At 46.2% G+C, this 13,548-nt stretch overlaps 1 pseudogene; it reads left to right on the top strand.

The window, feature by feature from the left end:
- Positions 1-2,843: 2,843 nt before the first annotated feature.
- Positions 2,844-4,045, top strand: LOC139185953 (dolichyl-diphosphooligosaccharide--protein glycosyltransferase subunit 4-like; annotated as a pseudogene).
- The last annotated feature ends 9,503 nt before the right edge of the window (positions 4,046-13,548 follow it).

Genomic DNA, 13,548 nt, shown 5'->3' with positions numbered 1-13,548 from the left:
CTAAGTCGCTTCAGTCGTTTCCGATTCTGTGCGACCCCATAGATTGCAGCCCACCAGGCTCCGCCATCCCTGGGATTCTCCAGGCAAGAACACTGGAGTGGGTTGCCATTTCCTTCTTCAATGCATGAAAGTGAAAAGTGAAAGGGAAGTCGCTCAGTCATGTTCGACTCTTAGAGACCCCATGGACTGCGGCCTACCAGGCTCCTCCGTCCGTGGGATTTTCCAGGCAAGAGTACTAGAGTGGGGTGCCATTGCTATTCCCATTTTGACTGATGTCACCAGAAAGGATGTCACCGCCCTTGCTTCATTGTATCACTAGCTCCTCTTTGAAAGCCTGGAGCAGGTGCTTCTGATTATCTGAGATGATAATATGATTTACCCCTCTCTTTCCCGATAAGGTGGTAAATCACATTGTTGATTTTTAGTGTTGTACCTACCATGCATTCCTGTTCTATGAGCCCAATTTGATTATGATGTGCTATCATTATGTAGCATTGGGTTCAGTTTACTAATATTTTATCTAATATTTTTGCATCTATGTTTATGAGATCAACCTGTAATTTTCCTTTCTTGTAAGATTCCTGTTAGATTTTGGTGTCAAAATTATGCTGTCTTTCTAAAACAAGTTGGAAATCCCTCCACTGACTCCCATTTTTTCTAATTTAATAGAAGACTTTGTATACAATGGTGTTTATCTCTTCCTTAAATGTTTTCCCAAACATTTGTTTTGTTAGTGGTCCCATCTAGGTCTTTAAGGTTGCTTGTTTGTTGAATGGTTTTAAACTACAGATTCAATTATTTAAATAACACTATTCCAATTGTCTATTTCTCTTTGTGTAAGTTTAGTACTTCTAGGTATTTGTCCATTTCACTTAAATTTTTAAAATATGTTGGCTTGAAATTTTTATTATATCTTCTTATTATCATCTTAGTATCTATGGAATCTCTAGGTCCTCTTTTATCTCTAATACTGGTAATTTATTAATATGTCTTCTCTCTTTTATATTTATTTTATTAAGGCTTACAATTTTATTAGTATTTTTAAAGAATGAATTTCAATGTTGATGATATTCTGTTACATTTACTTTTTTCTATTTTCAAAATTTCTACTTTATTATAATTTCTTACCTTCTAATTTCTAATTAACTACTCTTTCTATTCTCTTGAGTTGGATATTATAAATAAATGTTTTTACTTAGATAATTGATATTCAACCTTCCTATTCTTTTTGACATGTGTATTCATGGCTATAAATTTCTAAGTATAGCTCCAGTTGCATCTCACAAGTTTTGATATATCATATTTTTATTACCATTTAGTTTAAAATATTTTGTTTTCATTGAAATATCTTAATTGACCTGTAGATTATTGAGAAGTGCTCTGTTTAACTTTCAAACATTGGGGGTTTTTTAGATCTGTTTTGAAACTACATTTTAGCATAATTCCTCTGTGGTCAAAGAACATACTTTGCTTCTAGTCCCTTGAAATTCAGGGAGCTGCTTAATGGATGAACATATGGTCCGTTTTGATTAATGCTTTGTGTAAACTTCAAAAGAATATGTATTATATGATGGCTCAAATATTCTATATCCTTTCTATACCTATATTCTTTCTGATTATTTATCATCTTAATTCATTAGTTACTAATAGATATATGTTTTTTAAGTCTCCCCATTAATCTTGTGAATTTAACTACTTCTACTTTTGATCCTGGCTTTAAAAAAAAACTCTTTCCAGAAATGTAATGGTGAATAGGAGCAGTGGTGGAGGGTAATATAGGACCTAGGGTAGAGATGGCAGAGAGTTACTAGAACATGGTTGCATGCCGATGGGAATAATAGTAGAGAAGGGAAAACTGATGCTGCAGATGAGAGTCAGAAAAACCAAGTGATCCAAGTCTTAAGTAGAGTGAGTTTCAGAGGAAGAACCTGGCCTCCCAACAGTGGAATGCTTTCCTCTTCCAAAATAGAATATAGACACAGGAGACTTGTAAGAAAAGCCATGGGAAGATGAGTGATTCTGTACCAAAGACTTTACCTTTTAACCCAGAATTTCATGAGGAAGTATCTGACAGTTGTCCTAAATGCTGTCTAAGACTATTCACACAACGTTCATAATAGCAATGAAATGAAATACACTAAACATCTAGGGTGTAATTATAAAAACAGTAGCATATACTTATAAAAATTATAGTAAAGCTATGCAATGGAGTACTTTGCAGTTATTCAAAACAAAGTAGATGTTTAGACAAAAAAATAACTACTGTATGTTGAGGGGAGGAAACATGATAAAGCATAAATATACAGTTGACCCTTTGCTGCACAGGTCCCCTTATACTCCTATTTTTTTAAGTAAATATGTACTACTGTCCTACATGATCATGGTTAGACCATGGCAGTGGGACAGCAGATAGGGGTAGCTAACTGTGGAACTTGAACATCTGTGGATTTTGGTATCTGAGTGGGTCCTGGAACCAATTGTCCAGGGAAATGGAGGGAATGATTGTAAATACAGAGACATAGAAATAGAGAAAAAAATTAAAAGATACCAGAGTGTTAATAATGATTGTTCTGATTATTTAATACTAGATCACAACCTACCCCCAAAACTTGATGGTTTTTGTTTGTTTGTTTGTTTGTTTGTTTGTTTGTTTTTGCTAAGGCCCAATTTTATTTATTTATTTGGTTTTAACATTTTGGCCACATGGCACGTGGGACCTTCCCTGACCAGGGATTGAACCCTCATGCCCTGCATTGGAAGTGCAGAGTCTTAATGACTGAACCTCCAAGGAAGTCCAATGTGATGGCTTTAAACAACATTTATTTTGCTCACAAATCTGCACTATGGCCAAGGTTTGGCAGGGCCAACACATCCCTGCTCTACTTGGCATCAGCTTGGGCAGCTCAAAGCCTGGCTTCTATAAATCATCTGAAGCCACTCACTCACATAACTGGTTCCTGACTGGGAAGACTCAGCTCGGGGCAAGGAGAGCTGGGGATCCTCAGACATTTCTATCTCCATGCAGTCTGGCCATGTGACCTCTTCAGCATGCCTTAGGGGAGCTAGACTGCTTCCACAGAGCCTCAAGCTCCCAAGCATGCATCAGGAGGTGACTTGCTCTGCTGGCTAGAGGGAGTTAGCAAGGGCTTCCCCAAGAAGGGGATGCTGAGGTGGGTTGAGTCTTGATACAGTCTGTCACCGGGATGAAGACAGGAAAGTCATTCCAGGCAGAAGGAACAGCATGTGCAAAGGCCTCAAGGCAGGAAAAGCCTCATGTTCACAGAATGCTGGTACAGGTGGTAGAGGGAGAGAGGGAAAAGACTGGAAACAGAGGCCAGAGGCAAGGAGCTGGGGACCATTCAGCGACTGGGTCAAAGGAGCTGCAGGACCAGCTTTCTGTGGCAGTGAGGAGGATGATCAGAGGAGTGGGAGCCTGGAGCCAGCAGGGGGTGATCCAGAGTCCAGTGCTCTGCTCCAGGGCCTGGGGACCAGTCCAGCCGGCAGTGGGAGCAGTGGGGCAGAAGAATCAACAGAGGCAGCTTCATGAAATACTTAAGAGGTGGCATCAGTGTCAGGTGAGAAGTCATGGACACTCTCCCCATCTGAGGTCACATGGATGGCACAATGTGGTGTCAAGGTTAAGAACACAGCTCTGGAGAGCTGAGCCCAGCTGATCAACTTGATCACAGATGTGCAGCTCGCCATCTTCGCCAAATGCTGGGTGTGTCGCTCTTCCTGCTTGTCGTTCTCTATCACCACGTGGCCGTCAACAATCCCAAGAAGCAGGAATGAAAGTGGCGCTTTCTCTGCCCCCAGGGTTCCAGGACATAGTCTGAGGCAAGATGGGAGGGTGTGAGGGGCCTTCACACTTCACTTCATCCCTTCTACCCATCACAACATACAGAGCAACTCCACCTGGATTTTTCCAAACAACTTTTATTTCCTGAAAGTCTTCCTTAACCCTATGGAACAAGAAGCTGCCACTGAATAGGACCCAGTATAGGGGCTACTTTCTTTTCTACTCCCCCAACAAATATAAAAATATAGATTTGTGTGTGTGTGTGTGGTGCCAAAAAAGAAAAAGAAAAAAAAAAAAAAGAGCACAGCTCTGAAGCCAGAACGACTGGTCCTAATTCTGTTCACCCACTGCCTAGCTGTGGGTGGCTCGGAGCAAATTCCCAGCTTCTCTGTATTAGGTGTCCTATCTGCAAAATGAGAGAAATGACTGCTTCCGCCCATGTGGCTGTCATGTGGCTGAAAAGAGGTGATACATGTAAAGATGATAGAGCAGGGCCTGGCATTAGTTAGCCCTTATCCTTATTATCATGGAAGCGCTGGTGACAAGAGAAACTGCCTGGGTGGGAGGAAGGAGGGAGGAGGCGGGAGGGAGGGAGAGAGGGGAAGAGGGAAGGAAGAAGGGAAGGAGCGAAAGATGGAAGGAGACCGGAGCCGACATGAGTCTTTGGTGGAGAGCAGATGTGTTGTTCAGAGGGCTTGCGGTGAGGATTCCTGGGGCGGGATGATGCGTCTACACCTGGCTGTGGGCATAGGGCCAGGGCTCCTCTCGTCACCCCAGCTTCTCACCTCTGAGGGTTTAATTGGAAAAGCGATGTCACCAGGGTGTGAGTGCGTAACAGAGACAGGTGTGGAGGCAGCCTCCGCGGGGAGAGGAAGGGCTGGACGGAAGGCAGCAAGCTCCGGGTGCCAAGAGCCCGTCATGGGAGGGGGCACGAGGAGGGTGGCCTGGTCCCCCCAGCCTCCAGGCCCCCGGGGCCAGGCAATAGGGACCATTTCACTGGGGAAAAGAAGACTCTGGGACAAGGCTTGCATTTCGAAAACTCTGGGGCAAGCACCAACTCAAGCCTGGAGGGTCAGAGTGACTCCCACCTCCATCCTGGCTGCCCTTCTTCACTTTCACTCCAAGTCTATGCTCCAAGTCGCAGTGAGCAAGCCAAGGAGGCTGCCAGTCCCATCTCGAGTCAGAACCACTCTGCCTTCTCAGGGCTCCTTGGGCCCATCTGGGGTCTCTGCCGGAGGGAGCACTTCATTCCTGCTATAGTCTGGGTCACGGGGTGGGGGTGGGGGTGGGCCTCAGGACCACTCAGCTAGTGCCTCTGGCCTGCAAGGAGACAGTTCCCAAACCAGTGTATGAGAAGTTCCTGGCAAGTGTGCCTGGTCAGAACTGGTGCTCAAGAGTTATTTGCAGAGAGAAGGCTGGAAGCAGTGCCTGAGGAAGGGAGTCCCTCTGAAGCCTAAGTTTGCAGAAGCTCACAATCCTCCAAAGCACTCTCCAGACCTCTTCTGTAGGCTACGCGAACCTGAACCTGAGTGGTGGTCTCCCTCCTCACAATGTGTCTGGATTAGAAATAGCCCCGCACCTGCCCCTTCATGGACATGTCTGGTGGGGACAGCAGGAAGAAGCTCAACCCTCCCTGGCTATAGCAGCTCAGGGCACACGGACCGCTTTGGAGTGACTCTGGTGCCCCATGACTCCTCTTTCAGAGCTAAGAAGAGAGGACACCAAGTGTGTTATGGGTGCCAGGGAGGGGGGCCTCCTAGTGAGACAGCAAAGCAGAGCTGGATCCTCAGTGAGGGAAACGGGGATGGGAGAGGTGATGAATGGGGGCAGGAAACAGGATCCGGCCCAACCCGGCCCTGCAGAGAGGAGGGCCCATGGGAAGCACACAGTAGGGTGGGGGTGGGGGTGGGGAGTGGTGGTGAGCAGGCTTTGGGCAGGGGCTCTCTGCCCTCCAGCTGTGGAGGAGGGAAGGGAGGACACACTGCGGAGAGAGCCTGGAGAGGAAGAGACAAGCTGAAGGGCCCCAGGGAGGAAGGGTCAGAAAAGGGCCAAGCCCGGGCCTTGGATCTGACTGGATGCTGGGCAGAGGATGAGAGGAGGAAGTCAGGCAGGATTTAGGCATGGCGCTGGGGGAGTGGACCAGGAGGACCAGAAGAGGGTGGGGTCAGGTGGGGAATGGCTGAGACACCATGACTGTGAAGCAGCTGCTGTTCAACATGCCCTCTGCCCAGTGCCAGGCCCCCAGTGGGCGCTCACACGGGGTTTCCCGGGAGGTGGGGCTTGGAGAGTCAAGCTGGGGGCCTCATTCATTTAAGGAATGTTTATGGACCCCTCTGTGTACCAGGAGAGATCCGGCTTATGTTCCCAAGAAGACTTCAGTTCTAAAGGGAAGTCAGTAATGAAGTAGTCCACAAATAATTTCAAGTTGTGATAAATACATATTCTTGTCTGGAAACCCATAGACAAATAAGCCTGGCAGGCTACAGTCCATGGGGTCACAAAAGAGTGGGACATGACTTAGTAACTAAACAACAACAACAATGATAAAGACTATGAAGGAAGGGGAGGGGAAAGCCTTCGTAGCAGAAGGAAGCCTGTGCAAAGTCCCTGCGGCAGAGAAGAGAAGGGGTTCCTGGTACTGCTGGAGAGGAAGCAGGGAAAGGGAGCAATCCCTGGAATGAGGGACACAAGGGGCGAGGCCTTGGAGGCTGTGAAGGTGGTCAGATGACAACTTAGATTTTATGCCAAGCACAGAGGACAACCATTTCTGGGTTTTAAACAACGGAATGACAGGATCCAGTACAATTTCTTGAAAAGACAGCTTTTAGGGATCGAGAACCAATCAGAGAGCAAGCAACCAATGGCGTCTTTGGGGGGGGGCGGTCAGAATCAATAGTACTTGGAGCAGATGTGGAAATGAAGCAAAGGAGGGGGTGGGGTTAAACATGGTTCAAAGATTTCTGGCTTGAGCAGCTAGATGAGGTGTGGGGCCATTCAGTGATCTGGAGAAGCCTAAAGGGGCAGTTTGGTTTGGAGGGAGAAACCATGAGCTCTGTGACCTTGGGCAAGTTATTCAAATTCTTTGAGTTTCTCTGCTGCTGCTGCTGCTAAGTTGCTTCAGTCGTGTCCGACTCTGTACGACCCCATAGATGGCAGCCCACCAGGCTCCGCCGTCCCTGGGATTCTCCAGCAAGAACACTGGACTGGGTTGCTATTTCCTTCTCCAATGCAGGAAAGTGAAAAGTGAAAGTGAAGTCGCTCAGTCATGGGCACCTCCAAAGCTTCAGCCCACAGTGCTTAAGACTCATGAGCAGGGACTTTCCTGGTGGTCAGGTGGTTAAGAATCTATCATCCAATGCGGGGGACGAAAGTTCAATTCCTGGTTGGGGAACTAAGATCCCATTTGCCACAAGGCATCTAAGCCTGCCTGCCACAACTGCTGAGCCAGTGTGCCTCAACTAGAGAGCCCGCATGCCACAGTTAAATATCCTGCATGCCGCAACTAAGACCTGACACAGCTATAAGTAAATAGACTCATAAGCAAATGCAAGAAATTAAAACTATTATTATAATACCATTAGATTCTTGTCACTAGAAACACTAATTATGAATTCTTCCGAGGGGAGCCTGATGGGAGTCAGGGAGCAGAGGTAGGGCTAGTCTCCAACAAAGGACCCTGAAGTCTGGAGCACCATGGAGGAGAAGGTCTCCCGGGCCCCAGATGGCCCAGGGACTGGGGGAGGGTCCCACCAGCCCCCTTTATCCCCAGCAACACACTCCCACTCAGAGGCCCTTTCACTCACTGCACGCCCCCATTCAGCACTGTGGCTGGACCATTTCAACAGCTTTCAGTCTGACCCCAAGGGGGCAAAGAGGAATCAATTTGTGCAAAGAATGGGAATGGAAGCGATTTCAATTGACCTTTGAATGGGGTTTTAATTTGCTTTATTACAGCCAAAGGAGCCTCATGAAGAGACTCTTGAGACTGCTTTTATCTGCTAATGCCTGCACCCTTGCAACCTCCTGGGCCTCCGTCTAGATGCCCTGGTTGCTGGGGGCAGGGGGGCAGGGTCAGAGGCGCTGGGAAACGGGTGTCCATGACCCTCCAGGGAACTGGTCTGCAGCTCCCTTCAGGCCCAAAGTGGAGTCAAGGGTGCAGGCAGGGGCAGCAGGAGGGCAGCCCACCCGGGTTCCAGCCCCAGCCCTGTCGCTGGACGATGCCTCCCCTCTGGGTCTCAGGCTCTTTATCTGAACAGAGCCCGGGACTAGGGATGTGGACAAGAGGGCCCCTCAATCCCTTCCAGGCCTGACGGTCTATGTTTGTTTGTTTTAATATTTACACTTATTTATTTGTTTGACTGCACCGGGTCTTAGTTGTGGCCTAAGAACTCACAGCTGAGGCATGTGGGATCTAGTTCCATGACCAGGGATTGATCCAGGGCCTCCTGCACTGGGAGCAGGGAGTCTTAACCACTGGACCACCAGGGAAGTCCCTGATGTTCTATGGTTTTAAGCTCAGATCTAGAGCCAAACTCTGTAGTGGATGATAATTAGTCTCACAGAACATGGCCTAGATTGGAGACAGCAGAGCCCCCCGGGCCAAGGAGCTGAGCCCTTTCTGTTCATCAGTCCCTTGGGTCTCCCTTATGCCTTATTTTTCTCTAAATTTCTACTAGAATCCCCTTGCAGGGGCCAGTCAATTCTCTGTTCTCTCCTCTCCAAATTCCAAAGGAAGCCCCTGGAGTCCCTTGACGGATTATCCACTCTTTTCCTGGTCAGAGCTACCTTGGGGGTCCAGCAGCCTGCAGGTGGCCAGCCCCAGGCAAAGAGCACCCTGCAATTGCTTCTCTATACCCTGTAACACCTCCAGGAGAGGGGCCTGTGAGTTTGGATTCACAGTCCTGGGTTAGAAACGTCAGGCTCTCCTCCCGGCACTATCCATGAGTGTATGGCCACATGGAACCATGTGTGTGTTCCTTTAGAACAGCTCCCTGGGACTTCCCTGGTGGTCCACTGGATAAGAATCCACCTGCCAATGCAGGGAACACGGGCTCCATCCCTGGTCTGGGAAGATTCCACATTCCGCGGAGCAAGTAAGCCTATGGATCACAACTACTGAGTCCAAACTTCTAGAGCCTGTGTTCCACAAGAGAAAACACCACGATGAGAAGTCCACGCACTGCAATTAGAGAGTAGCCTCTGCTCACCACAACTTGAGAAAGCCTGCGTGCAGCAATGAAGATCCAGCACAGCGAAAAATAAACTAATTTTTTAAAAAAAAAGAACTGCTCCCTACCCTCATTCCTTTTTTTCAAACGGAGGAGTTGTTCCTCTGCAATCAGAGCAGACTTCCTGAAGGTGGGGTCTTGGCTGAAGATGTCGTGGACATTGAGAACACAACAGACTCCAGAACCCAGGCACCAGCAGCCACCGCCTGATGCAGTGGTGGTCGTAATGGTCCTTTTGTGGGGAAATGCCTTTGTTAGGGCCTCCAGAATGACAGCCACTTTTCCAGAAGAATGCAGAGTTCTCCAGCCAGGGGTGGAGGTGGGGAGAGTGCCGCGTGGCCAGGAAGGATGCTGATAATGCACATCCATTAGTGCATTCAGAGCCCCCGGAACCATCCTCCTTCCTCTCGAGCCAACAAAGGCTGCATGGAAGGGGCTGAAGTGGCCTTTTTAACAGGCACTCAGCTCAGTGCCATCTCTGAGCCCTGCCTACTGGGGGCCTGACTTCCATTTCCACGCTCTCCTCAAAGCAACCTGGACAGCAAATCCTCAAGCAGCCAGCCTGAGCCCCAGAGAGCCCCCATGTCTGGTTGCCCTGGGGGAGTGACGCCAGGCCCACACAGAGCTGGTGCATCGTGACCTGCCCTGCCATGGCCACAAGTCCGTGACTCTGCATCTGCGCCTGCACACGCGTGTGAGCATGTGATCTGAGTCGTGCAAGGATGTCTGAAAGGCGGTTTTTTTTTTTTTTTTTAACAAATTGGCCAAAACCTTTACATCAGACGAAAGTAGTTTCCTTCAAAACATCCCTTGGGCCAGTGTCTTTGATGCCAGAGATATGGGGCTGGGGTTTCAGCTTTCAGCAAACCCTCTGGGGGAGCCACCTCCAAGGCCAGTTTCTAAGTCACCCAAGAAAGCCTGTCTTTGAGTCCAGGATCACATTTCTTTAATGTATCTATTATGTTCCTTTTATTTCTCCTTTACACTGTAGTTGGGTCTTTATATTGAAATATTTTCTATTCATGATGGGTGTGGGAAGGTTATTTTATGTATAAATTTCAAGATAGTAAATAAGATCTTATAGTAGATTTACTCTTAAATGGGAGTTTTGTGACTGGTTGGAATGTAAAATAATGTATCAGTATCAGTTCAGTCACTCAGTCATGTCCAACTCTTTGCAACCCCATGGACTGCAGCATACCAGGCATCCCTATCCATCACCAACTCCCAAAGTTTACTCAAATTCATGTCCATTGAGTCAGTGATGCCATCCAAGCATCTCATCCTCTGTTGTCCCCTTCTCCTCCTGCCTTCAATCTTTCCCAGCATCAGGGTCTTTTCCAGTGAGTCAGTTCTTCACATCAGGTGGCCAAACGATTGGAGTTTCAGCTTTAGCATCAGTCCTTCCAATGAATATTCAGGAATACTTTCCTCTAGGATGGACTGGTTGGATCTCCTTGCAGTCCAAGGGACTCTCAAGAGTCTTCTCCAACACCACAGTTTAAAAGCATCAATTCTTAGGCTCTCAGCTTTCTTTATAGTCCAACTCTCACATCCATACATGACTACTGGGAAAACCATAGCCTTGACTAGACAGACCTTTGTTGGCAAAGTAATGTCTCTGCTTTTTAATATGCTGTCTAGGTTTGTCATAACTTTTCTTCCAAGGAGTAGGTATCTTTTAATTTCATGGCTGCAATCACCATCTGCAGTGATTTTGGAGCCCCCAAAAATAAAGCCAGCCACTGTTTCCACTGTTTCCCCATCTATTTCCCATGAAGTGATGGGACCAGAAGCCATGATCTTAGTTTTCTGAATGTTGAGCTTTAAGCCAACTTTTTCACTCTCCTCTTTCACTTTCATCAAGAGGCTCTTTAGTTCTTCTTCATTTTCTACCAAAAGGGTGGTGTCATCTGCATATCTGAGGTTATTGATATTTCTCCTGGCAATCTGAATTCCAGATTGCACTTCATCCAGCCCAGCGTTTCTCATGATATACTCTGCATATAAGTTAAATAAGCAGGGTGACAGTATACAGCCTTGACATACTCCTTTTCCTATTTGGAACCAGTCTGTTGTTCCATGTCCAGTTCTAATTGTTGCTTCCTGACCTGCATATAGATTTCTCAAGAGGCAGGTCAGGTGGTCTGCATTCCCATCTCTTTAAGAATTTTCCACAGTTTGTGGTGATCCACCCAGTCAAAGGCTTTGGCATAGTCAATAAAGCAGAAGTAGATGTTTTTCTGGAACCCTCTTGCTTTTTCAATGATCCAGCGGAAGTTGGCAATTTGATCTCTGATTCCTCTGCCTTTTCTAAATCCAGCTTGAACATCTGGAAATTCACAGTGCACGTACTGTTGAAGCCTGGCTTGGAGAGTTTTGAGCATCATTTTACTAGCGTGTGAGATGAGTGCAATTGTGCGGTAGTTTGAGCATTCTTTGGCATTGCCTTTCTTTGGGATTGGAATGAAAAGTGACCTTTTCCAGTCCTGTGGCCACTGCTGCATTTTCCAAATTTGTTGGCGTATTCATATTGAGTGCAGCAGTTTCACAGCATCATCTTTTAAGATCTGAAATAGCTCAACTGGAATTCCATCACCTCTACTAGCTTTGTTCGTAGTGATGCTTCCTAAAGCCCACTTGACTTCACATTCCAGGATGTCTGGCTCTAGGTGAATGATCACACCATCGTCATAATCTGGGTCATGAAGATCTTTTTTTGTACAGTTCTTCTATATATTCTTGCCACCTCTTCTTAATATCTTCTGCATCTGTTAGGTCCATACCATACCAAAATAATGTAGCTGCTTTGGAAAATAGTTTGCAGTTCTTCCAAAAGTTAAACATTTGTTAAAAACAAGACAATAGGCCCAAGATGGAGTTGCTTATGCTAAGCTCCATGTCACCAAACCAAGACTGAATTAGTTTCAGCTTTCCCGGAAATGGGATCTTAAACCAGTCAATCAAGAATTCAGAAATCACCTGACCAGCACTAATTAGGTCATTTGCCTGATGGACCCTGGCCATCCCCTAAAGGGAAGTAACTTTGCAGTAACCAACCTGCTTTTTGCTAGTGTAATCTCTTTGTTCCCAATCCCTTCTGACATAAAAGCCTTATATTTTGCTTATTTATTTATTTATGGCTGCGTTGAGTCTTCTTTGCCATTTGCAGGCTTCTCCTTGTGGTGGCTTCTCTTGTTGCAGAACATGGGGTCTAGAGCACAGGCTCAGTAGTTACAGTACACAGCTTTCTTGCTACACAGCTTGGATGCTGCACGGCAAGTAGAATCTTCCCAGATCAGGAATCGAACCCACGTCCCCTGCAGTGGCAATTGGATTCTTAACCACTGGACCACCAAGGAAGTCTGAATGTCTTTTATTTGGGACAGTTCCTCAGACGTCCTCTTTAGCTGCTAGATTTGGATGTGCCTAATTGAATCAATTTTTGCTTAAGTACACTCTTAAAATTTTTAACATGCCTTGGTTTATCTTTTAACAATATAGAGTTACCATATGTCCCAGCAAATCCACCCCCAGATATATACCCCCAAACTTATACATGAATATCCATAGCTGTGTTATTCATAGTATCTAAAAGTGGAAATAACCCAAAAGTCCATCAGTTGGTGAATAAGCAAAATGTGGTATATCTACACAATGGAATATTATTTAGCAACAGAAAGAAATGAAGTAAAAATAGATGTTACAACATGGATGAATATTTTAAAACATTATGCTAATTGGAAGAGACACGATAGTAAAAGCTACATACTGTGAGATCCCATTTATATGAAATGCCCAGAAGAGGCAAATCCGTAGAGACAGAAAGTAGATTCATAGTTGCCAGGGGTTGGGGATGCTGGGAAAAATAAGGAGTGTTTACTAATGGGTATGAGATTTCTTTGTAAAGTGATGAAGATGTTCTAAAATTGATTGTGGTAATGGTTGCACAGCTCTGAATATTATAAATGTCACTTTATTGTACACGTTAAGTGTATGAATTGTATGGGATGTGAATTATATCCCAGTGTAAACTGTTCCTAAAAGAGGGGTGATTTTTTGAAAGACAGAGAAGTGACTACAGAGAAAGCCATGTATTATCTTTCAACATAGCTAAAGAGGAGGGAATCCTCCAGATACAAAGATGGGACCTTTCACCCCTTTGTGCAAGAAAAACCACCCAGTTTTCCCCTCCTGTTGCTCTTTCCTGTGTGTTTCCTTTATTACTCACACTGAACACTTCACTGCTAACACTTCCGGTCACCAAATACGTGGGGGGGGTGGGGTTTTCCCCACACGTGGCTGGTGTTGTTCTCTACAACAGCAGAGCATCCTACAATTTCACTCAATTCAACACCTGGAGATAGTGTCAGATCCCACAGGCTAAAGGCTCAGTCCCACCCACAGGCCTGCTGCCACCCGACTTCAGATGCTGATTATAAGTAGTCGGTCCCCAAGTTCCCCACAACTTCTGTCCAGTTTGGCTAAAAAACGAAAATTCTGGTGACTCCCTCTTCAGGT

This window comes from Bos indicus, chromosome 11 (genome assembly GCF_029378745.1).
Source record: "Bos indicus isolate NIAB-ARS_2022 breed Sahiwal x Tharparkar chromosome 11, NIAB-ARS_B.indTharparkar_mat_pri_1.0, whole genome shotgun sequence".
Taxonomy (NCBI): Eukaryota; Metazoa; Chordata; class Mammalia; order Artiodactyla; family Bovidae; genus Bos; species Bos indicus.
The sequence above is the reverse complement of the archived record's forward strand: the minus strand, read 5'-3'. Positions and strand labels throughout refer to the sequence as shown.